Raw genomic sequence first — 27,190 nt, 5'->3', positions numbered from 1 at the left:
CCTCTGTGACCGTTACAGCAACCTGACCTGTTTCTATTCTTTACATCCTGGCTGGGAGGGAGGGAGGGAGAGGGAGGGGGAGGGAGAGGGAGGGGGAGTGGGTGGGAGAGGGAGGGAGGGGGAGAGAGAGGGAGGGGGAGAGAGAGGGAGGGGGAGGGATAGGGAGAGGGAGGGAGGGAGGGGGAGAGAGAGAGAGGGAGGGGGAGAGGGAGGGAGGGAGGGAGGGAGGGGGGAGGGAGGGTGGGAGAGAGGGGGAGGGGAGGGAGGGAGGGAGGGGGAGAGAGAGGGAGGGGGAGGGAGGGGGAGGGAGGGGGAGGGAGGGAGGGAGGGAGAGAGGGGGGAGGGAGGGAGGGAGGGAGAGAGGGGGAGGGTGGAGGGAGGGAGGGAGGGGGAGGGGGAGAGAAAACCAAGTAAAGAAGAAAGACTGCAAGATTGCCTGGAGAGAGGTAGTCAGAGATAAAGAAAGAGGTTAGCCAGAGGCATAAAGAAGAAGAGATGAAGAATAGACTCACTCCATCTGCACCTCACAGAAACACAGGCCCTGTCCCCTCTGCACTCGGTCCTGTTCCATCAACCTTATAGCTGCGCAAGCAGTGGCTGCCATAAGAGCCCTGAGGCTGGTCTACTAACCTCACTGCTGAGGGCCCTCCTGAGAGGTTGGTGGCACCTTAATTGGGGAGGACGGGCTCGTGCTAATGGCTGGAGCGGATTCAGTGGAATGGTATCAAACACATGGTTTCCAGGTGTTTGATGCCATTCCATCAGCTCCGTCCCAGCCATTATTATGAGCCGTCCTCCCCTCAGCAGCCTCCACTGGCCCTCACCTCTGTCCACAACACACCACTCTAAGTGAGGGGTAGAGAGGGGAGAGGGGACTGTGTGTGTGCGTGTGTGTGTGTGAGAGAGGGAAAGGATGTGTACTGTATGTCAGTAGCGGGGTTACATCAGTGCATTCAATTTAAAAGTGAAAGAGAGCAACTCTCCGTTTTGGCTGATCTGTATCCCACTAGCACCTCCCTCGGTTAGAGGGGAATGAGGCAACCTCAGAGTTACACACAAGGATACCTTATTGACACACACAGGATTGAAGTGGACATGGAAAGGTAGTGGAAATGGTAGTGGTTTCTATACACTCACACCACCACACATGTCCAGAGATATGATTGAGTCCAGTTTAAGATGGGCCGAGACAGAGATATTGCTCTCTGTCACTACTTGAGGGACACTGAGAAGGGGAGGCAGGAGTTGGGGATCTGGGACTCAATCTGACTGCCTGGGATTGGCTGACCCCACGGTGTGATAAGGACCCTGGCATCCATGACCACAAGCAACTAATTGGTGGCCAGGGCCCTATGTGTAAAGGGTCCGTTTAAGACCCACCTGGCCTGCTTGGCTCCAGTGGGATAGGGGAGCCTACTGCAGGAGTTAGAAAGTTACAGAGTTTGTCTCTGAGAGAGGGCTGTGAGATAGTGTGCTAAATGGAAATTCGTAACAAAAAGGATTTAAAAAATAGTTCACAATGAGGAAAAGGCTGAGCTATAGTACATTAAAGGCATAGTTTGGGAGTAACTGATTACATGTAACCAGTTAGATTGTGTGTGTGTGCCTGCTTGTGTGTGTGTTTAGTTGTCGTTCTATCCACTTGTGTGAATTTCTATGTGTAACTCCTGCCAGCCTCCAGGGTTATGTACAGAACAGTATTACAATGCTCTCAACAGATAATAGCCTATTCATTTTGCTGGCTTCTCTTTTCAATTTGAACAGCATCTCTCTGCAGCATGGCTGTAGTGAATTATCACACGTCTCTATTCAAAGGCTTCCTGCGGTGACAACAGAGACAGGTGGCTTCTAATCTCTTCAGGCTAGAGACAGCATGGCCAGGTTTATGCCTTTTGGGCAGAGCTGCCTCCAGAACATGATTTGTCCCAAAAAAACATCAACCTGCGTTTACTGTGTGTGCCTCGAACCTGCTCTGATACAGTACAGAGACGATTTCACTTTGTAAAGGAGTTGAATAGAATGAGAAAATGAAGTCTAGGTAACTTGATGCTGAAGAGGTTGTAACTTTGTGAGCTACACTCAGTTCTGCTAACTCATTTCTTTTGTGGAAACCCATTGCCGAGAACCATTAGAGTAAACCATTATTATTTATTTATTAAACCATCTCTTAGTGTTCAATACTTAAAGTAATAAAGTACACACATACACACATATGGTTATCTTTTTAACTTGTAAATACTTTTATGAACTTTTTTACACTAAATTGCATGAATATGTTTTGTTGTGAACATAAACATTTTGGGTCTCTTGTACTTGTAAGTTACAGTGAGGGAAAAAATTATTTGATCCCCTGCTGATTTTGTACGTTTGCCCACTGACAAAGATATATAATTTTATAATTTTAATGGTAGGTTTATTTGAACAGTGAGAGACAGAATAACAACAAAAAAATCCAGAAAAACGCATGTCAAAAATGTTATAAATTGATTTGCATTTTAATGAGGGAAATAAGTATTTGTCCCCTCTGCAAAACATGACTTAGTACTTGGTGGCAAAACCCTTGTTGGCAATCACAGAGGTCAGACGTTTCTTGTAGTTGGCCACCAGGTTTGCACACATCTCAGGAGGGATTTTGTTCATCTTTGCAGATCTTCTCCAAGACGTTAAGGTTTCGAGGCTGACGTTTGGCAACTTGAACCTATTCTTACTTCTTTGTTGATAGACATCCAATAAATTGTGTCAATTTTCTGTTTTATAAATAATTTTAAAAGGGAGAAAGTGCCAAACACACTCCTCTTTGCAGATCTTCTCCAAGTCATTAAGGTTTGGAGGCTGACTTTTGGCAAATCGAACCTTCAGCTCCCTCCACAGATTTTCTGTTCTGTCCATTTTGATTCCACACCACAACAAGATGGGTCTGATTGAAGTGTTGTTCATCACTAAGCCTTATTTGTTTTGTCTCTTTTATTGATGTGAAAGTGCCTCTGTACATCCTGAGGAACAATGCACTTCAATTATGTAAAGGGAAATTATATGAGAGAGAGAGAGAGAGAGAGAGAGAGAGAGAGAGAGAGAGAGAGAGAGAGAGAGAGAGAGAGAGAGAGAGAGAGAGAGAGAGAGAGAGAGAGAGAGTGTGTGTGAGTGAGTTGCTGAGGCGATATAAGTGCATCTCATCTCTCATGGTGACAGTTGGAAATGTCAAGTGTCTCAACACCTTTCTCTATATCTCAGCACCGTTGCTCACATCTCACACACCCTGACACAGTCTGGCCCCAAATGGCTGTGTACTCGTACAAACACAGGACAGAACGACACACACACACAAGCTTGTCCAAACAAACACACACACACAATACCTGCACATTTTTTAGACAGATGCCATAGATTACATCTAAAATATCTCAGGTTATTTAAAGATCACAGACACAACAATAAAACAACAGAACAATGAGAGTATGTCAGAGCTGTTTTTCTTTCCTTTTGACTACAACAGCCTTTCCAACCATAACCTTTCCAGTCTGTGTGTGTGTGTGTGTGTGTGACGCGAGCCCCTGTGGGGATGAACTTTCACATACACATACAGTATACACACGTGTGTGAGAGTGTATGTGTGTGCTTTCAGGCCACACAGGTGGTTTCCCTGGAGACATCCATTGCAGACTTAATTGGTTTATTTACAGTCTGCTGTGCAGGGAGCAGAGGTGTGTGTGTTCTGTGGTAATAGTGTTATCATTGGGTGTGGCATACCTTAAGGGGACCTTGTATTTAGGAGAGGTACAGCATCAGGGCAGAGTAGGGACAGAGTTTAGGAGAGGGGCGACAGGGAGAAAAATGGAGCGAGAGAAGAAGGGGAAGATAGAGATCCTAATTGGGTGTCCGGCAGAGTGGTGCTTCAGTCTCTAGGGCTGCATCCCAAATGGCACCCTATTCCCTACATAGTGCACTACTTTTGACCAGTGCTCGGGTCAAAAGTAGTGCACTATATAAGGAATATGGTGCCATTTGGGACGCTACTTCAGTGTGAAGGTGTAAGCTGTGACGGGTGGCTGGGTTTCGTCTGAGCTCAGATAGACATGCTCAGGTACCATAGGGGATTTCACTTAACATCAATGTTCTTCACACACATACACACACACACCTATTCCTCTCTTTCTCTCTATTATACCCTCACCTGTGTCTAGACATCCTCTGCCTCCCTGTCTGCCTCATATTATCAAATAGTAAGTATGTGTATGTGTCTTTGTGTCTGTATGTAAAGTAAACCTTGGACAATTAAGCCTTGTCTGAGCCTATCTCCTGTTTCTGTAGCCTGAGGCAGTTTAATGTACAAGTACACCCCCTGAAAAAGACACTAGTCTGTTGCAGGGCTGTAGCACCAATCCATCTCCTGTCCATGTCCAGTGTTTCCAGATTTCTATGAAATTGTACCTATAATTAACTACGATATGACTGAAATAGTTTTCCTTCTGATTTTTTAAAAATAGTTTTCCTTCCGATTTAAAAAAAATGAAGTACTGTATGTTAAAAAGCAGCTTTTCTGTGTTGTAATGGTGGGCATACCCCAACTACAGAATGGTGTGGGCGTATACCGGTCATTAAAAACATTCATACAAGTAGACCATTGATTGGCCAGTTCATCCTCATCAGGAGGATGACATCATCCTCTTTGAGGAAATAGCAAGCATTTTTTAAACGGTCTGTTTGAGATACAAGTTTGAGATGGGGTTTTTGAAGTGTTTTTTCTCCAATTTATGCTTTGGCCACAAATACGAATAGGATGAGTCAACAACATTATTTGGGTATGAGTTAACAGAATCTGAACTTTTAAAATTGAGATTTTCACTGGACAGTTAATTTAATACTGAGTGCCAAGCAGAGTAGCATTAGGTCTCGTCTTTAGATTCTTTGGTATGACTCGACCAGGGATAGAACCCCCAACTTTCCAATCACAGGGGAGACACTCTAACCACAAGGCCACTGAGTTGGTGTCTGTCTGTGTCTCTGCATGGGTGTTTTTGTGTGCAGTTACTTCTGCAAGAGCACGTTTTATGACATATACAGTGAGGGAAAAAAGTATTTGATCCCCTGCTGATTTTGTACGTTTGCCCACTGACAAAGAAATGAACAGTCTATAATTTTAATGGTAGGTTTATTTGAACTGTGAGAGACAGAATTACAACAAAAAAATCCAGAAAAATGCATGTCAAAAATGTTATAAATTGATTTGCATTTTAATGAGGGAAATAAGTATTTGACCCCTCTGCAAAACATTACTTAGTACTTGGTGGCAAACCCTTGTTGGCAATCACAGAGGTCAGACGTTTCTTGTAATTGGCCACCAGGTTTGCATACATCTCAGGAGGGATTTTGTCCCACTCCTCTTTGCAGATCTTCTCCAAGTCATTAAGGTTTCGAGGCTGACGTTTGGCAACTCGAACCTTCAGCTCCCTCCACAGATCTTCTATGGGGTAAGGTCTGGAGACTGGCTAGGCCACTCCAGGACCTTAATGTGCTTCTTCTTGAGCCACTCCTTTGTTGCCTTGGCCGTGTGTTTTGGGTAATTGTCATGCTGGAATACCCATCCACGACCCATTTTCAATGCCCTGGCTGAGGGAAGGAGGTTCTCACCCAAGATTTGACGGTACATGGCCCCGTCCATCGTCCCTTTGATGCAGTGAAGTTGTCCTTTCCCCTTAGCAGAAAAACACCCCCAAAGCATAATGTTTCCACCTCCATGTTTGACGGTGGGGGTGGTGTTCTTGGGGTCATAGGCAGCATTCCTCCTCCTCCAAACACGGCGAGTTGAGTTGATGCCAAACAGCTCCATTTTGGTCTCATCTGACCACAACACTTTCACCCAGTTCTCCTCTGAATCATTCAGATGTTCATTGGCAAACTTCAGATAGGCATGTATATGTGCTTTCTTGAGAAGGGAGACCTTGCGGGCGCTGCAGGATTTCAGTCCTTCACGGCGTAGTGTGTTACCAACCAATTGTTTTCTTGGTGACTATGGTCCCAGCTGCCTTGAGATCATTGACAAGATCCTCCCGTGTAGTTCTGGGCTGATTCCTCACCATTCTCATGATCATTGCAACTCCACGAGGTGAGATCTTGCATGGAGCCCCAGGCCGAGGGAGATTGACAGGTCTTTTGTGTTTCTTCCATTTGCAAATAAATCGCACCAACTGTTGTCACCTTCTCACCAAGATGCTTGGCGATGGTCTTGTAGCCCATTCCAGCCTTGTGTAGGTCTACAATCTTGACCCTGACATCCTTGGAGAGCTCTTTGGTCTTGGCCATGGTGGAGCGTTTGGAATCTGATTGATTGATTGCTTCTGTGGACAGGTGTCTTTTATAAAGGTAACAAGCTGAGATTAGGAGCACTCCCTTTAAGAGTGTGCTCCTAATCTCAGCTCGTTACCTGTATAAAAGACACCTGGGAGCCAGAAATCTTTCTGATTGAGAGGGGGTCAAATACCTTTTTCCCTTCTTAAAATGCAAATCAATTTATAACATTTTTGACATCTGTTTTTCTGGATTTTGTTGTTGTTATTCTGTCTCTCGCTGTTCAAATAAACCTACCATTAAAATTATAGACTGATCATTTCTTTGTCAGTGGGCAAACGTACAAAATCAGCAGGGGATCAAATAATTTTTTCCCTCACTGTACACTCCAAAACTCTTATATATGGTTGTGGTTAAGTTACTGTATGTTCCTAGAGTGCTTTGACCAGGATGTTTGACTGATGAAGGTCAGGGCATCATCTTTAGGCATAATCTCCATCTTCATGTGGCTATCTGGCTTTTACGACCACTAGGCCTAATGCACAGCATCGTGGGCTAATAACAAATGATGTCACTTTTGATTGCCGGCCAAGAAGTATTTTATCTTATTACTTTTCCGCCATGGTATCAAAAAGCCAACTGTCTGCAAATGTTGACATTATAATTCAGAAAGCCGACGAGGAGGCAAGTGTGCTTTTAATGCAATTACACAAATGAGGCTGAATGCTTTTAACACCCAATGTTAGGGGTGTTTTAGGCCCTTTTAATCTACATGGGCTTTCCACAAGCATTTCTTTTTTAACAATGAGTAACAAGCTGATGAAGTGGTTGTTGGCTCACACCTGGGAAGGAATGCATCTGCAGTGAATGGAGCCAAGATGGTGGTATGTGGGTAGAGCCTGAATGGAGGCAATGCTGTTTCAGCACCATGGACAGCAGCATAGAGGGGCTTTGCTGAATTTAGTTTAGACTGAGAGGAGAAATCCAGTACCCACTCTATCGTAGTCTCACTAAATAAAAACTACTGGCATTAAAATGCACCATGAGGGAGAATCATTTAAAGTCATAAACAACTCTATTCTCTAACGTCATTAACCGAACTGCATTTTATTAGGTGTTGAGGAAACAATTCACTGCCACTTACACTACATGACCAGAAGTATGTGGACACCTGCTCTTCGAACATCTCATTCCAAATCATGGGTATTAATATGGAGTTGGTCCCCCCTTTGCTTCTATAACATCCTCCACTCTTCTGGGAAGGCTTTCCACTAGATGTTGGAACAGTGGTGATGGGACTTGCTTCCATTCAGCCACAAGAGCATTAATGAGGTCGGGCACTAATTTTGGGCAATTAGGTCTGGCTCGCAGTCGGCGTTCCAATTCATCCCAAAGGTGTTCGATGGGGTTGAGGTCAGGGCTCTGTGCAGGCCAGTCAGGTTTTGCCACACCGATATCAACAAACCATTTCTGTATGGACTTTGATTTGTGCATGGGGGCATTGTCATGCTGAAACAGGAAAGGGCCTTCCCCAAACTGTTGCCACAAAGTTGGAAGCACAGAATCGTCTAGAATTTCATTATATGCTGTAGCGTTAAGATTTCCCTTCACTGGAACTAAGGGGCCTAGCCCGAACCATGAAAAACAGCACCAGGCCATTATTCCTCCTCCACTAAACTTTACAGTTTGCACTATGCATTGGGGCAGGTAGCGTTCTCTTGGCATCCGTCAAACCCAGATTTGTCCGTCGGACTGCCAGTTGGTGAAGCGTGATTCATCACTCCAAAAAGTCAAATCGCAGCGAGCTTTACACCACTCCAGTCAATGCTTGGCATTGCACATGGTGATCTTAGGCTTGTGTGTGGCTGCTAGGCCATGGAAACCCATTTCATGAAGCTCCTGACGAACAGTTATTGTGCTGACGTTGCTTCCAGAGGCAGTTTGGAACTCAGTAGTGAATGTTAAAACTGAGGACAGATAATTTTTACGCACTTCAGCACTCGGCGGTCCCGTTCTGTGGGCTTGTGTGGCCTACCACTTCACGGCTGAGCCATTGTTGCTCCTAGACGTTTCCACTTCACAATAACGGCACTTGCAGTTGACCGGGGCAGCTCTAGAAGGGCAGAAATTTGACGAACTGACTTGTTGGAAAGGTGCCGTCCTATGACGGTGCCACGTTGAAAGTCACTGAGCTCTTCAGTAAGGCCATTTTACTGCCAATGTCTGGCTATGGAGATTGCATGGCTGTGTGCTCGATTTTATACACCTGTCAGCAACGGGTGTGGCTGATGTAGCCAAATCTATTAATTTGAAGGGGTGTCCACATACTTTTGTATATATAGTGTATCTTTCAAAACTATCAGTTATTTTGTCCTTATTTCATCAGTATTTTAAAGACTTGTACTGGAACATTCAATGTCTGAGTGAGTTAAGTTGGTATGTGTGCTCAGCATGAGTGAGTGAGTGTGTGTTTGTCTGTGTGTGTGTGTGTGTGTGTGTGTGTGTGTGGCGTGTCTTTGTGTGCGCCCAGCGGGGGTGTGTCCCACTCCTCTCGGAGACCTGGCAGATGCTGATGAGAGCTGAGGGCGTCCTGTGGTGGACGCCGTGGCGATTCCATATTGAGCTTCCCGCCACCTGCACGCTCGACACCCTGGGATACGGATCACTATGTTATTATGAGTCATCAACACTCTGAGAACCCCCCATGTGGTAGATGAGACCAACACCCCCCCCCCCCCACCCAACACCCCATCCTCACAGCAATTTGACTGATCATGAAAATGAATGTAAATTTGACATTATACAGTGCATTCCTTCTATTAACATCACTTCCCACAAGACAATTCTCCTTGGTATTATCCAACATCTCATAAATGGCTTAATAAATAGACCTAACCCAGAACCATCAATATGAAAACAAATAGAAGTACATAGGGTCTGATTAATTTCAGGGACGAGGGAGAGGGAAACAGTTGTCAGAGCTGGTTTCTCTGACAGATTGGTTTGTCTTTGGTTTGTCGGACATCAGCATGGGCCTTTTACCCAGGAGGCCTCACCTCTGACATCTGGAAGGGGCAGGGCATCTGACATCTGTCAGTCCAGTCCGTGTTAGGTCAAAGTTCAAATTGATGAGATTAAAGGGTGAAAAGATAGAGAAGGTAAGAGGGCGATAAAGACACGCAATCAGGATTAGATAGAGGTGAACAGTTTGTAAGAGAACGTTCAACATGTCAGAACATCACACAGAGGCTTACTCGGTCCAGTCTGCTGGTTCTTATGTTGAAATTCCTTAATCATCTTTGGTCTAATCTCAGTCATTCCTCTCCATATCCACATGTACACTACCGGTCAAAAGTTTTAGAACACCTACTCATTCAGGTTTTTTATTTTTTTAAACTATTTTCTACATTGTAGAATAATAGTGAAGACATCAAAACTATGAAATAACACATATGGAATCCAGTAGTAACCAAAAAAGAAACAAATAAAAATATATTTATATTTGAGATTCTTCAAATAGCCATGCTTTGCCTTGATGACAGCTTTGCACACTTGGCATTCTCTCAACCAGCTTCACCTGGAATACTTTTCCAACAGTATTGAAGGAGTTCCCACATATGCTGAGCACTTGTTGGCTGCTTTTCCTTCACTCTGCGGTCCGACTCATCCCAAACCATCTCAATTTGGTTGAGGTTGGGGGATTGTGGAGGCCAGGTCATCTGATGCAGCGCTCCATCACTCTCCCTCTTGGTAAAATAGCCCTTACACAGCCTGGAGGTGTGTTGGGTCATTGTCCTATTGAAAAACAAATGACAGTCCCACTAAACCCAAACCAGATGGGATGGCGTATCGTTACAGAATGCTGTGGTAGCCATGCTGGTTAAGTGTGCCTTGAATTCTAAATAAATCACAGACAGTGTCACCAGCAAAGCACCCCCACACCATAACACCTCCTCCTCCACGCTTTACAGTGAGAAATACACATGCAGAGATCATCCGTTCACCCACACCGCGTCTCACAAAGACACGGCAGTTGGAACCATAAATCTCCAATTTGGACTCCAGACCAAAGGACACATTTCCACCGGTCTAATGTCCATTGCTCGTGTTTCTTGGCCCAAGCAAGTCTCTTCTTCTTATTGGTGTCCTTTAGTAGTGGTTTCTTTGCAGCAATTCAACCATGAAGGCCTGATTCACACAGTCTCCTCTGAACAGTTGATGTTGAGATGTGTCTGTTACTTGAACTCTGTGAAGCATTTATTTGGGCTGCAATTTCTGAGGCTTGTAACTCTAATGAACTTATCCTCTGCAGCAGATGTATCTCTGGGTCTTCCATTCCTGTGACGGTCCTCATGAGAGCTAGTTTCATCATAGCGCTTGATGGTTTTTGCGACTGCACTTGAAGAAACTTTCAAAGTTCTTGAAATGTTCCGTATTGACTGACCTTCATGTCTTAAAGTAACATTTCTCTTTGCTTATTTGAGCTGTTCTTACCATAATATGGACTTCGTCTTTTACCAAATAGGGCTATCTTCTGTATACCCCACCTTGCTTGTCACAACACAACTGATTAGTTCAAACGCATTAAGAAGGAAATCAATTCCACAAATTAACTTTTAACAAGGCACACCTGTTAATTGAAATGCATTCCAGGTGACTACCTCATGAAGCTGGTTGAGAGAATGCCAAGAGTGTAAAAATAAAGAAAAATCCTTGAATGAGTAGGTGTTCTAAAACGTTTGACCGGTAGTGTATATCTGTGGAGATTTGCACAGTCAGAAGTTCGTTATCCATACACTACTACACCCATCAGCTGGTTCAAAGGCAGTAAGGCGCCTTTCATGTTGCAGGCTTGGCTCTTTCATGTTGTAGTCCTCTTTACGTTGGTTGTTTGATCACAGTCAGTAGATAGCTCTGGGGGGGGGGTTGGGTTTATGCTGGGTTCTTTTGGAACACCTTGGGCAAATGGTGTGTCTGCACACAGCAGGGTTGGAGCGGATGGATGCAAATCTGACCCTCAAGGGTTGCCATGGTGAGCAGTTGGAAGGGTTGGGTTGGGGGATGTGAGGGATATCATGTAATCCACTGCTCAGGTGAGCAAACTTCCCTGTAGACCTCCTACTGTAGTACTCACTAGCACTGACCTATAGTGGACCGTAAACTATTTCTCAACTTAAATTGGATCACTGAATCGTGTCTTTCAAAAAGTTAACTTTTTGTTTGGAGAACTCCAACTTTGCACGAATGCCAAAGGTTAGAAATCCGTAACTCGAAGCTGAAGACAGCTTGCCATCGAAACATTGGTTAATAAATTGTTGCGTCGGAGCTACTACACAAGGTGCTATCTACAACCTAAAAGGGTTCTACGGCTGTCCCCATAGAATAAGCCTTATTGGTTCCAGGTAGAGACCTTATGGGTTCCATGTAAAACCCTTTCCACAGAGGGTTCTGCATAGAACCCAGAAGTGTTCTACCTCAAACTAAAGGGTTCTTCTATGGGGACAGCCAAAGAAACCTTTTGGAATCTTTTTTTCTAAGAGTGTAGGGTGTGTGGCTTTTCCTTTTCTTTTAAATACAACTCTAACAAGGTTTGGTCTGTATACTTATATTGGGGAATAAATACCTTATTCTCTTTGTAAAGTCAGAATATAGTCTCTATTGGAGACTGGAAAGGGTAGGACTTCAAGAGAACTTTGGTATACACTACATTATCAAAAGTATGTGGACACCTGCTTATCGAACATCTCATTCCAAAATCATGGGCATTAATATGGAGTTGGTCCCCCCTTTGCTACTATAACAGCCTCCACACTTCTGGGAAGGCTTTCCACTAGATGTTGGAACAGTGGTGATGGGACTTGCTTCCATTCAGCCAGAAGAGCATTATTGAGGTAGGGTGCTAATGTTGGGCGATTAGGCCTGGCTCGCAGTCGGTGTTCCAATTCATCCCAAAGGTGTTCGATGGGGTTGAGGTCAGGGGTCTTTTTCCGATCTCTACAACCATTTCGGTATGGACCTCGCTTTGTGTACGGGGGCATTGTCATGCTGAAACAGGAAAGGGCCTTCCCCAAACTGTTGTCACAAAGTTGGAAGCACAGAATCATCTAGAATGTCATTGTATGCTGTAGCGTTAAAATTTCCCTTCACTGGAACTAAGGGGCCTAGCCCGAACCATGAAAAACAGCCCCTGACCATTATTCCTACTCCACCAAACTTTACAGTTTACATTGGGGCAGGTAGCATTCTCCTGGCAGCCGCCAAACCCAGATTCATCTGTCGGACTGCCAGATGGTGAAGCTTGATTCATCACTCCAGAGAACGCGTTTCCACTGCTCCAGAGTCCAATGGCGGCGAGCTTTACACCACTCCAGTCAATGCTTGACATTGCGCATGGTGATCTTAGGCTTGTGTGCGGCTCCTCGGCCATGGAAACCCATTTCATGAAGCTCGATTAACAGTTATTGTGCTGACATTGCTTCCAGAGGCAGTTTGGAACTCGGTAGTGAGTGTTGCAACCGAGGACAGACGATTTTTACGAGCTACGCGCTTCAGCACCACTAATTTGAAGGGGTGTCCACATACTTTTGTATATATAGTTTAACTCTCTGAGAACTTTCTCACCTTAAAGACCAGACTCCTGTGAATCACTTTGCAGTGCAGTTCTCATTGGCAGCTCTGCAGATCTCTATACTACTGATATTGATGCACTGAATGACTTAAGCCCGTTCCTTTCTTTAAAGCTCTGTGGATCTTCAGTAATGGAGCCAGTTTTAAGTGTTCCTAAACTCTCCCTGCAGTGTGTAAATATCAGTCTTACTGACTAATGCCATTAATATTAATAGTTTTGTCTTTCCTTAAGACTCTCTTCATGAGACAAGTAATTTGTTTTTTTTGTTGTTGAAAGATTAGCATTTTTAAAAGCATGAGGAAAAACCTCACGTCGTTATCGATTTTCAAGGATGGCAATTAGTTATTTTTGTCTTCGTAATTTTGCTCTTATGCCGACATGCCTGGGAGTGGTTACTGAGGTTCAGAGAAGATAAGATAGACAAGTTACAATGTTCCGGAATTTGCCGGAAGATTAGAGAGCAAAAAGACACTAAATGGGTAAAGTGGTGTTTTATCTACATAACACCCGCTGAGCACAAACAAACACAGTCATTCACTTATACTCACACACAGAAATACTCACCAGACTGATCCTCTCATAAGTGTCCTCTATCTTGGCACGTATTCATGTACACAGATCCATGCATTCAGCAGATAAGCCTGAAGGATGAGCTCTCTCTCTCTCTCTCTCTCTCTCTCTCTCTCTCTCTCTCTCTCTCTCTCTCTCTCTCTCTCTCTCTCTCTCTCTCTCTCTCTCTCTCTCTCTCTCTCTCTCTCTCTCTCTCTCTCTCTCTCTCTCTCTCTCTCTCTCTCTCTCTCTCTCTCTCTCTCTCTCTCTCTCTCTCTCTCACACTCACACTCACACTCACACTCACACACACATGCTCGCAGAGGCACATGACACACAGGGATGAGCCGTAATGACTGATATCTAGAGTGTGTGGTGCACAGGAGTCTTGTCCTGGAGGCAGAACTGAGTAATAATTTCCCCTTAGATTAACCAGCTGCAAAGTCAAGTTAGGCATCAGGGTTAGCAGTGTGGTTAAGGTTATGGTTAAGGTTTAAAATCGAATTATATTACTTTGTGGCTGTGCCAACTAGTGACCACTGCAGAGCTGCATCCAGAACAAGATTCATGAGGAAAAACGCTAACCTGCGGCATCGCCTGTCCCCAAAGGTCTTCATGAGGATGTAATTTAGATGCAGTAAATTTTCGGGGGTGGGGGGACTATGACGAGGGGTACTAATGGCACTGTCAGCTCCTCCAGTGAGCTGGATCCAATCAGTGGAGGTTGGTGGCGGTGGAGTCATCTTAACCAGATTAGGATGAGGAAGTGGTCGTGAGGGATATTGACACATACACATGCTTACATACTCACATGAAAGACATACCGTACACACACATACAGGGATAAACATACACACGCACACACACACACACACACACATACACACGCACACACACACACACACACACATGCTCATGCACACACACATTCACACACACACACACATAGATCACTGTGTAGGTGGACAGTCACTGCTTTGATAGATCAAGATAGCGTTACAGTCTTTCAATTTCACCTATACATTATGATGGCACATCACAGAAGGGTTCATACTGAATAGCTATCATTGAGATAAAAAGTAAACTTCAACAGGCTTCTTCTCTTCAGGATGAGGCACATTTGATGGGGATACCTGAGCTAATCAAAATCTGACGCCGGTAGAATGACTCACGGGTGACTCTTCTCACCTCTCGACGCTGTTTCAACAACCTCTTCACTCACTTCTCTATATGCCTCCCTCCTTCCCTCTCTTCCACCACCTCTCCTTCCGCCTCTCATTCCAAATGACCTGAGACCCCAATGGCTGTCAGGTGGGTGAGCGATACTTGTCGCGGCGGCGGTGCCATCACCGCCACCCTGCCCTGATTTCACCGCCCCCGCTAGCCAACATCCATTTATGTTAAAGCTAATGAGCTATAGCCAACAGGCAGGGATGAGAACGAGCTAACGTGGAGTCACAGTAGCTTTGCTCCGACTTCTCTTCAGCTAAAAGAGCTTCAGAGTGGAGGCGAAGGTTTCACTAAAGTCACTGGAAAACTGCCCAGCTGGGCCTTAACGCAAGGTGTATTTTCATCGCAATGTGGATTACATTAAAGTTGACAATGATAATTGTGATGTATGCAAATAGTTTCTCTTTCTACTCTTGCATATGTTAGAGGGTGGTTGAGTGAGTGCTCTAGCAATGGCATTCTTATATTACACATTCTGGTGTTCAAATTGAGCTTGTAGGTGATGTTTTAAGAAACTATTGTATTAGTAAATTGAATATGCAATGTTGGATTCCGATTTCTTTAATTATGCGCACTGGGAGAGCTAGATGCATTTTCTGTATGTGGAAAATACAAAATGAGGTTATTTGCAATTGGTGGGAGAATTATATCCACATGTATCATATCCCTTTTTGAATTAATTATTTCAATCCATTGCCATGTTCCTCTTTAAAGGCCCAATGCAGCCATTTTTATATCAATATTAAATCATTTCTGGGTAACAATTATTTTCATGCAAAATAGCACATTTTCTATTTTGTGACAAAACTATCGGTAGAGTTGAAAATGCAATGGAAACACATTGAACATTAGATTTTTATTTGGTACATGGAAATTAAAGCGAAAAAGTAGTTTATTTAATGTAGTTTCTTAAAGATTTGCATGCAATGTGCCGACTCAACCTCAAAGAGATGTGAAAAGAAGGCATTTAGAGGGAAAGAGAGAACATTATGGTTGTCGTTTCTGAAGATCATAAGATCATTTTTTATTCTCATTTCAACTCTGCTTTCACAGTCCATGCCATTGAATTGGAATCATACATCAAAGCTGTCTCAAATTACATTCTAAGGTTTTATATAACAATCCTTGCTTATTCAGACTTGATGAAGACCACTGATGCCCTATATGCCATCAACATAATGTATTGTAGTAGGCATTGACTTTGTACTGCATTTCAAATTGAAGTTGTTTCTGAAAATAAGTTATTACATAAAGAATATACTCTAATGCTAGACTTGCATTGTTTAGCCAATGATTTGTCTCAACCACTGTGAATGCTCAATTTCTTTCAAAATCGAGCTGAGCAGGTTCAGCTTCTGGCCAAACTAAAGAGCGATAGTTAGAAGTTCACAGCAGGAGGCAATGTTGGAGTTCACACTGTAGCCACATACCCACCAGGGCCCATATGACAGTTCTGATCCCATATCAGACTGACAACAGACGGACTTGTCAGATAGTGTCTGGTTAGAGCCCTGTGGGCCCCTGAGGGCTTCCATATGGGCCGGTTTATCAGCCTCCGATTCAGGGGTCAAAGAAGGGTGACGTCCAAAACAGAAACGTCCAAAACATGGCTGTCAAAACTGATAGGTCTAGACAATGATTAATGCTATCAGGCTACTGTATGTCTCCTGTCTTGTTGCTCTGAGAGAGCACTGAAAAGGTTGATGGTACAGTACTGAAAGGTGCCTCTCCTCTGGAGCCTATTTCAGATGTTGGATATAACCAATTTTATCCAACACTTTGCTCATCTGTACCTTTGTCCATAATGATGAGAGAGTCACATAGGTGACATCATTTCTATTCTTTGCTCGTAGCTCCAAGTGACAATATGTGGAGTCACATAAATACTGCAGGTCCAGAAAAAGCGACGGAGGCAACGTTTCAAGGGCCTGAGGGAGCTCTCATAAGCAGTGTGTGTTTTGACAGTGGCCCTCATCCCCCATTACTGTGCTCCAGTGGCTCTGTAGCACACTTCAGAGAGCCCCTCCACCACTCCTGAGTGCACTTACATGGCCTGACTCTCCCGCTCTCTGTTGGCTAGTTGCCCGGATGGTTCAGATGGCATGCTGTGTTGATGGTATACTCGCTGCGTGAGTGACAATGACTAAGCATAGCATATCTATGCTCTTCCTACAGTTCGATATTGTTTAGTGATTTATGAATATTAAAATATTTGGGTCATATTATTGTGTCATTTCTAAAGAGGGGTAAATGGAACTCTTTACATCCTCTCATGTGTACAGTATATATCCATTTGCACGAGTGTTGGGTATACGTCTTTCTCTCTTCCAGTAATGCTACTGTATTCTCCCAATGACATCATCCCAAACTCTACTTTGTTCTACTCTAGTCTTCTGGCTCTTCTGTTCTGACACTATCTAATGTGAAACCCCACTCCTGGCCCTGACAGTACAGTACATCTCCTCCCTGGCCTTTCTACTGAACTGTGCGTCACTGTCTTCCCCTCTCCCTGGCTCTGGTCTGAGCCCACAGGTGCCAACAACTCCTCAGGGAGTCTGGAGCCATAGTTTGATGAAGCTGTGCACGACTCCAAATCAGACCGCCTCTCTATCATCGTTCAGGAAATGAAGGATAAGAGAGGAAGGGAGAGATAGGAAGACAGAGAGGCATCAAATCAATGCCCGTTGATGAATGCGTGAGATCAGTTGAAAACTCTGGTTCTCCCATTTCTTTGGTGTCCAGATACTTCAGTGTCAATTAACATAGTTGTATATAGATCACTCTTCCTTAGTCTAAATGGGTCTACCTTTGGGGATGCGTGGGTGTTACTGCATTAGTGTTGTTCAGTTCAGTGGTTCCTACTGTTATTGTTATGACCTTTTAAAAATATATATATATTGGAGTACATGCATGTCACGGCTTTGATGTCACCACCATAACACCTCTCCAGGCATCTCAGCAGGGTGCCATTTGATGAGGTGTGAGTCATAAATGTGACACACACGTCAGTACTGTCACCCCGGGGCCATGGAAAGTTCACACAGTCAGGGACCAACCGCTATCAACATGGGTTCACACATTTTACATACATGTAAATGGCCTCAGGATCCCACAGTTCATAGACTTTCACAGGTTTTCACAGCCTCACACATTCAGTGTTCATTGGTCATAACAAGGTAATATCCTGGAATGAAAAACATTGCTATTTGTTTTGTCTGGCTTATTTGTTTTGTCTGGCTTTTTTGTAGACAATTGTTCTACCACAGAGACGCAACATCGCAAGACTTCCGGGAACGCTTGCGAAGCAGACCAAGCAGACCAGGCTGGGGTTTGGGGTTTGAGAAGTCAATGAGAGAAGTGAAACATTCTTCCTTAGTTGTAATTTTCTCAAAATCTAAAGGCACAACCTAGATTCAAGCCAATGTCTTAAACAACTTTATATCGAAGGACTGCCTTTGATTTGACGGCCTGATTTGACGACCGTTAGACCCGATTACCTGTTTCTGTGGATGAGCTTAGCAAGCCAACGTCGCCATGACATCGCCTAAAAGCGTGATCGGGGATTTCTATTGGAGAAGCAGTTTCTGCCTATCTTCATACTGTACTGTCTTTGGTTCTACTTTCCCATTGTCCTTCACACGTTGACCTTAGTGTACACATCATCAACATGTGACAGGTTTTTGAAAGTGGCCCCCCTCTCGATCCATCCTCCCATATTGCAACAGACGATACAGCGTTGACACAATCAGGTCGCTGCCCAAAACCATAAAGCATTTTTACTGGGTACACCTCAGCCTGTCCTCAGTTTATCAACTGTAACCATTGTACCGCTGTAAAAAAAAAAAAACGAGAGGGAAAGACACATAATGTAAAAAGATGGATGGATGTCGAGGCCCTGTCTGTCATGTAAAACCTAAACGCAGTAAAAGCACATTGTCAGTCAGGAACAAACACCAGTCAGACAGAGGGCTTTGATAGCTGTTCATTTGTGACAGGATAGCAGCCATACAGTCGTATGAAAAAGTTTGGGCACCCCTGACAATTTCCATGATTTCCATTTATAAATAATTGGGTGTTTGGATCAGCAATTTCATTTTGATCTATCAAACATGGACACAGTAATATTTCAGTAGTGAAATTAGGTTTATTGGATTAACAGAAAATGTGCAATATGCATCAAAACAAAATTAGACAGGTGCATAAATTTGGCCACCAACAGAAAAATCACATCAATATTTAGTAGAGCCTCCTTTTGCTAAAATAACAGCCACTAGACGCTTCCTATAGCCTCTAATGAGTGTCTGGATTCTGGATGAAGGTATTTTGGACCATTCCTCCTTACAAAACATCTCCACTTCAGTTAGGTTTGATGGTTGCCGAGCATGGACAGCCCACTTCAAATCATCCCACAGATTCTCAATGATATTCAGGTCTGGGGACTGGGATTGCCATTCCAGAACATTGTACTTGTTCCTCTGCATAAATGCCCGGGTAGATTTTGAGCAGTGTTTTGGGTCGTTGTCTTCAACTTTGTGACTGATTCTTCAACATTATTCCCAAGAATCTGCTGATATTGAGTGGAATCCATGCGACCCTCAACTTTAACAAGATTCCCAGTACCGGCACTGGCCACACAGCCCCACAGCATGATGGAACCCCCACCAAATTTTACTGTGGGTAGCAAGTGTTTTTCTTGGAACGCTGTGTTCTATTGCCGCCATGCATAATGCCCCTTGTTATGACCAAATAACTCAATCTTTGTTTCATCAGTCCACAGCACCTTATTCCAAAATGAAGCTGGCTTGTCCAAATGTGCGTTTGCATACCTCAAGTGACTCTGTTTGTGGCGTGTGTGCAGAAAGGCTTCTTCCGCATCACTCTCCTGTACAGCTTCTCCTTGTGCAAAGTGCGCTGAATTGTTGAACGATGCACAGTGACACCATCTGCAGCAAGATGATGTTGTAGGTCTTTGGAGGTGGTCTGTGGGCTGTTTTTGACCGTTCTCACCATCCTTCGCCTTTGCCTCTCCGATATTTTACTTGGCCTGCCACTTCTGGCCTTAACAAGGACTGTGCCTGTGGTCTTCCATTTCTTCACTATGTTCCCCACAGTGGACACTGACAACTTACATCTCTGCGATAGCTTTTTGTAGCTTTCCCCTAAACCATAATGTTGAACAATCTTTGTTTTCAGGTCATTTGAGAGTTGTTTTGAGGCCCCCATGTTGCCACTCTTCAGAGGAGAGTCAAAGAGAACAACAACTTGCAATTGGCCACCTTAAATACCTTTTCTCATGATTGGATGCACTTGTCTATGAAGTTCAAGGCTTAATGAGCTCACCAAACCAATTGTGTGTTCCAATTAATCAGTGCTAAGTAGTTACAGGTATACAAATCAACAGAATGACAAGGGTGCCCAAATTTTTGCATAGCCTGTTTTTCACATCTGATTTAATTTCATACAACTTAATATTGCTACACTAAAAATCTTTGTCTGGACAATACCCCAGTACTCAGCTTTTATTAGAAAAGGAATGGCATGCCACTGTGATCATTTTCTGTGACGACAGAGTCAATTATTATGCAGCCTCAGAGGGGTGCCCAAACTTTTTCATACGACTGTAAATGTTGTCATAATAAACACACTCACAGGGTGTGGAGTCTTTCTTTTTTGGCTGATAGACTGAGTGAGGACAGTGTCATAAAGCATAGGGCTATATCCCAAATTAGCCCAATCATAATCTCCTCTGCATATACTTTTGGATGGGGGTGATCTGTCAGATAGTATTTCTGGCTTGTGGTTCTGATGACTCTAAATCCGCTTGAACAATAATGGCAACCCTTAGTTGTATTTTAATGGCAACTATACAATTATACGATCCATCTATATATGAAAAGCTCCTCTCAGTCTTTGTCGCTAAAGGATGAAAGGAGGGTGATAGAGATCATTAAGATCCCTTATATCGTACACAATAGCAAATATGTCTTGCTCAAATTACACACATTTCTTCTGAAAATACACTAATTAGTCAATAATACCAGGCTCAAATAATGTCTTACAAGAGGAAGCATTTTTCACCTTCTTTTACCCAAGTTTCAGTTGATAGGTTTTTCAGTCTGCTCCAGTTTTTGCAGCTCTGCGTTGTTGTGGGTTGGGATAGGATGACAGATTTGTTGTGGGTTTTAGTTTGGATAACAGAATGGCCTGACAGATTTTCCACCGCCAGATATGGCTCAATATTCTTCGGTCTGTGATGTTGGCCCCCGCCCAGGCCCGATGAGCCAGACTGGGGTCCCCAGGGAGATCTCTGTGTGGCCCAATCACCAAACGGCATGGCCAGTCCAACGAGGCCGTCTGGTGGCCTGGGCCTGATTCAGACTGACAGCGTCTGTCTGTGCCTCTGTGTGTTTGCAATACTGAGCTAGAGTCATGCTCTCTACTCAAATCCAACCTTCTCCAAATCTAGGCTATCCCCTGATCTCTCAAGCCATAACCAAAGTCTCGAGCTTGAATTTCTGTCGAGAGTGAGACTAGCTATCCCATGCCTCTTTCATGTGTAAATCTAATCTCTGTTCTGCCGTTAGGGTTAATTTCAACACCAGTCAGAGCATAATCTGGGCTCATCTACTCACACATTCCTGACATCCCCTAGACATCCAAGGGTATTAGATATTACCGACAGAGAGTGCACATGCACAAAGAGGGAGATGTGTGAAACCTGACTTCAAATCAGTCTTCTATCAGAGCTAGAACTTCAGCTCTGCTTTCATCTCTGACATGTCTCAATCAGCATGGTTCTCTTGAGCTTGAGTTCAGTAATGCATCAAAGCCATATAGATCATTATAAACTGGGTCGTTTGGATTCTGGATGTTGATTGGCTAAAACTGCATTCTAGCAGTGTGTATATGAGACCAGGGGTATGACGCAAACATACTTGTTAAAAATACTTGTTCTCGTATTACTGTAGCTACGGGTATGATATTGTAATATGGGCAGTTTTGGGTACATTTCAATTTAGTCTATTACACAGAAAAGGCTTTCTGGTACACTGAAAACTGTATTCCCCTTCATTCTGAAGTTGCCTTTTCTGACTCCAACCATTCTAACCATTGCATCTTTAGCAGTACTCTTCTAACACATTCTCTGGCCTTGCTGAAAGTTTCCCCTCCTCTTCCATCACTGCTTCTCTGTCTACACCTCTCTTAGCTTGGGTGTCCGTTCACTGCGTCTGCCCGATGCTCTCCATTTGTCTTTCTGGGGAAGGGAGCCGCTGGGAGCGACCTTGACATATTAGGACATTAAATCTGAATCAGCGCCTAACACCATCCTAAATTGTTTTAGCTCGCTCTCTGTTTTCTCAAGCGCGTCGACAAAAACACAATTTCTACCCAGAGTGTCTGTCACTGTCTCTGCCTCTCTCGCACACGTCTCTCTCTCTCTCTCTCTCTCTCTCTCTCTCTCTCTCTCTCTCTCTCTCTCTCTCTCTCTCTCTCTCTCTCTCTCTCTCTCTCTCTCTCTCTCTCTCTCTCTCTCTCTCTCTCTCTCTCTCTCTCTCTCTCTCTCTCTCTCTCTCTCTCTCTCTCTCTCTCTCTCTCACCTACAATCTTTCTGTATTTTCCCTGTCTCTCAATATTTTCTAATTCAAAGTTCTAGTTTTTCTTCCTTTGTTTGTATCTCCTTCTCTTTCATTGTTTTCTTTATGACTCTCCATGCGTCATTCTCTGATACACAAGTGATTGTTTGGAATGGAAATGACATTGTACCCTGGGGAATCATCAGTGACATACAGCAGTTGATGTCAACATGAAAATGTATGCATAAACCTCAGAGTATCTCTCTGCTATTGAAACTCTGTGCAGTGCAGATAGATTTTGAATGGCAGTTAGGCTGTGTTTACACAGGCTGCCCAATTCTGATCTTTTTCCATTTATTATTTGATAACAGGAGGTTGGAGTGGAATCAGTGGAATGGTATCAAATAGTCAAACACATGGTTTACAGGTGTTTGATGCCTTTCCATTTGCTCCGTTCATTATTATGAGCCGTTCTCCCCTCAGCAGCCTCCTGTGCTTTTGACTAATCAGATCAGCTTATTTGCCAATCATTGGTCAACAGATCAGAATTAGGCTGCCTGTGTAAATGCAGCCATAGTGTACTAACTTTGAACACTGAATAGTCAGTGTGAAAAAGCTTGCAGGTTATATTGTAGGTAAAAAAAAAAATGTTGGAGTATAGCCTTGGATTTCTTCTATTCAATATGCATGCTGCAAGGAATAATATGACATAAAATACTTCAGAGAGAAGCATCACTCACTATTTTGCCATTTTAGAGACTGGCTTTGACAGTACAAAAGACGTTCGGTAACACTCCTTCCCTCCTTCCCATTACACTCCTTCCCTGTTCCCCTTCCTCCTCCTCTTTTCTCTATCTCACGTTCCCTCTCTCCAGTGCACTGTTTCAAAGTCATTTTTTTCTCACTCATCTACTGTAGCTTGTCTCATCCATCCAGTCTATTAATCTCGGTAGTACTAAATTAACTCTCCTATTAACTTAACATCATTACTCTTTTACACGTAAGCCATCCGAACACCGGGCTCCGAACACAATCCCCCAAATTAGCCTTAGTAGTTACATAATGTCTCATTGATGACCCTTTGACTTCGATCTCATGGGAGATTTAACAAGCGTTTTTTGTCTCGAGCGTTTAAATCCAAATGACCAGAAAAGCGTTCTCTCTAACTCGGTGGTAATGAGGCTGTTTATACTCAATTAGGATTTGTTCTGTTTTCCGATACTGTCCCTTTAATTCTAGTTAGCTTTTGGCTCCTTTAAATTATTACATTCACTTACATTTTTAGGCAGCAGGTAGCCTATTGGTTAGAGTGTTGGGCCAGTTACCGAAAGGTTGTTAGTTCGATTCTTCAAGTCGACAAGGTGAAAAATCTGCCTATGTGCCCTTGAGCAAGGCACTTAACCCTAATTGCTCCAGGGTCACTCTTGATAATGGCAGACCCTGGTCTCAGGGGGAGTTGGGATATGCAAAAAACACATTTCCACATGCAGATAAATAGGACAAAATATAAGCGTCCACCAAATTATGAACCCAATCTCAATAATCTGTCCTCATCGATAGATCCAAAAATGCCCCGCTCCATTAAACTCTCAGGCCTTAATTAGGGCCAGTGTGGTGGTGGGAGAGATCCATCCCAGCACCTGGAACCACTGACCCCACAACACCCCTCACCACCCAGGGAAAGAGACTTCTACTGGTGGTGCTAGCACTTAGCAAAATCCAACAGGTGTAGACTTTACCGTGAAATGCTTGCTTATGAGCCCTTCCCAACGATGCAGAGTTAAGAAATAATAATACAAAATAAAAATAGTAACACGAGAGGAAGAAAATACACATATATAATATATATACAGTGAGTAGCAGCAGCATATGAGTGTGTGTGTTGTGTCGGTATGCATTTGTGTGGGTTTTGTGTCAGTGTATATAGTGTACAAAACATTAGGAACAACTTCCTAATATTGAGTTGCACCCCCTTTTGCCCTCAGAACAGCTTCCATTCGTTGGGGCATGGACTACAAGGTGTGGAAAGCATTCCACAGGGATGCCGGCCCATGTTGACTCCAATGCTTCCCACAGTTGTGTCAAGTCGGCTGGATGTCCTTTGTGTGGTGGACCATTCGTGATACACACAGGAAACTGTTGAGAGCGTGAAAAACCCAGAAGCGTTGCAGGTGTTGACACACTCAAACCGGTGCGCCTGGCACCTACCACCATACCCTGTTCAAAGGCACTTACATTTTTTTGTCTTGCCCATTCACCCTCTGAATGGCACACATACACAATCCACGTCTCAATTGTCTCAAAGTTTACAAATCCTTCTTTAACCTGTCTCCTCCCCTTCATCTACACTGATTGAAGTGGATTTAACAGGAGACATCAATAAGGGATCATAGCATTCACCTGGATTCACCTGATCTTTCTATGTCATTGAAAGAGCAAGTGTTCCTAATGTTTTGTACACTCAGTGTATAGTCTTCAAATCAAATCAAATCAAATCAAATTGTATTGGTCACATGCGCCGAATACAACAGGTGCAGACATTACAGTGAAATGCTTACTTACAGCCCTTAACCAACAGTGCATTTATTTTAAACAAAAAAAGTAAAAATAAAACAACAACAACAACAAAAAAAAGTGTTGAGAAAAAAAAGAGCAGAAGTAAAATAAAGTGACAGTAGGGAGGCTATATATACAGGGGGGTACCGTTGCAGAGTCAATGTGCGGGGGCACCGGCTAGTTGAGGTAGTTGAGGTAATATGTACATGTGGGTAGAGTTAAAGTGACTATGCATAAATACTTAACAGAGTAGCAGCAGCGTAAAAAGGATGGGGTGGGGGGGCAGTGCAAATAGTCCGGGTAGCCATGATTAGCTCTTGTGAGTGTGCATAGAGTCAGTCCAAGATAGACATTCAGACTTTTGAGAAGCTTTGAGGGTCCCGTGTGGCTCATTTGGTAGAGCATGGCGTTTGCAACGCTAGAGTTGTGGGTTCGATTCCCACAAGGTATCAGTACGGGAAAAGTATGAAAATGTATGCACTCACTACTGTAAGTTGCTCTGGATAAGAGTGTCTGCTAATTGACTAAAATGTAATGGTGGTGGTGAACTAACCAGTTAAAGAAAGCTATAATATATGCTTAGGTTTTAAAGGTACTGACTGACAGCCTATAGACTTCATCTCCCCTCCCTCTCCCTGTAGGCTTCAGTAACAGCACCTTAGTCAGCACACAGCTTTGAGTTAAGCAGTGAGCTCTGGCTCCGAACACACAGCCATCAGCAGGATCTGTCTGCTGTCTCTGAGTTATCCAGGTAAACAACCCCCACAGTGCATTGGGAAAGATGAAAACACCACTCGCTGACCGCGGGGACATGAATAGATAGCTCAACCCCTGCTAGGTCACTCCATTTTGTGCAGCTCTGTCAGAGCACTCAGCGAGAGCTTTGCCGAACGGATCGAGGATTGTGACGACTTAGTGTGTGCGCTTGTGTGCCCACACGTGTATGTTTATGTATCTGTCTGTGTGTGCATATCTGTTTGCTGGTGTGTGTGTGTGTGGCAGGTTGACGTTTATTGTCATGAGTCTTGTCCTGGAGGACAAGAACTGAACGATTTCTCCTTAGATAAGCCAGCTACAAAATGGCTATATGGTAAAAATTCATGAAAATACAAATTTGCTTTTTGGTCTTAATTTAAGGTTAGGCATTAGGGTTAGCGGTGTGTTTAAGTTTAGGGTTAAGGTTAGGGTTAAGTTTAAAATCAGATTTTATGAATTTGTGGCTGTGCCAGCTAGTGACCACTCTGCAGAGCTACCTCCAGAACAAGATTCATTACAAAAACCGCTAACCTGTGTGTGTGACTGTGTATGTGGGTTTCCTCTTGTTTATACCCATGTGTTTGTCTGTGTGCCCACCGCTGTGGTTGCTGCCCTGCTGAGTGTAAGACAGTAATGCTGTAAAGTAAATCCACTTGTCTGGAGCAGAATGGGGCCGGGTGGACATGATCTCTGATCACTCCCCTTCATCAAGGCCTCCCCTGCCAGCCAGACGCCCCACTCTCCCCATCCCCTCTTCCCTCTCTCTCCTCTCTTCAACACTGAATGCTCTCTGCTCTCTCTCCACTCACCTCTCTCACTCAGCACAGCAGCACTTCCATTCCAATCTGGTTTAGGAGGTTGGACTGACTATCTCTTTATAAAAACGTACCACTTCAGGGCTATACTTACTGGCAATAGTGCAATACTGGTCGAAACAATAACTCTTTATAACACTCTTTATAATTATTTAGGTTACACAGCATTCAAAGAGACAATGTAGAGACCATTTATCTTATCCAGAGTGACAATAAGCACTCTGGAAAATGAAATCATAGAATAGAAATCATGCCAATTGAATATATTTTAATACAGAGTTCCTCTGTGCCCGCTATACCTGTTGGTTGGCCTGAGTCTCCTTTATACTTTGGTTTGATTCACACCAAACATGTAGAATATGCAGTCTCGCAAAATGAATGCAATTGACTCTGACCACAATACGCCTGTCAATTTCCCACAGACTGCCATACCTTTTCACCCTTGGCGAGCAAAACTGCACCATTCAACAGAAAGTGTCACAAATAATTACTTTCCCGGCACTAGCCGCGCCATTGCTAGGTGTTTGATTTGGCTAGGCTGGAGATATATATATATATATATAAGGAGCCGACCGTCAATCTCAGAATCTCAGGGTCCTTGCTCCACAGCTGTCACCTAACCATCACCTGCTCATGAAACTGCCAGATTTTGAGATTTTGGTGATTTGCCAGTGTTTTTCACTGCTTTGCCCCTAGCCCGCGGTTATTCGTCAATAGTTCAGCCAATGATAGGCTGTCTGTCCGCTTCGCTATCCATCATTGTAATCCGACCGGGGGTCGAGCCGGGGCAGTGCTGG

At 43.8% G+C, this 27,190-nt stretch overlaps 1 protein-coding gene across 1 annotated transcript in view; it reads left to right on the top strand.

Moving 5' to 3' along the window:
* LOC311113110 (VPS10 domain-containing receptor SorCS2-like) overlaps positions 1-27,190 on the top strand; it is a gene marked incomplete at both ends in the record, with an annotated part of 337,488 nt that overhangs the window by 133,676 nt on the left and 176,622 nt on the right.

Source organism: Coregonus lavaretus, assembly GCF_964263955.1.
Source record: "Coregonus lavaretus genome assembly, chromosome: 39".
NCBI lineage: Eukaryota > Metazoa > Chordata > Actinopteri > Salmoniformes > Salmonidae > Coregonus > Coregonus lavaretus.
This window is presented reverse-complemented; position numbering and strand designations above follow the sequence as displayed.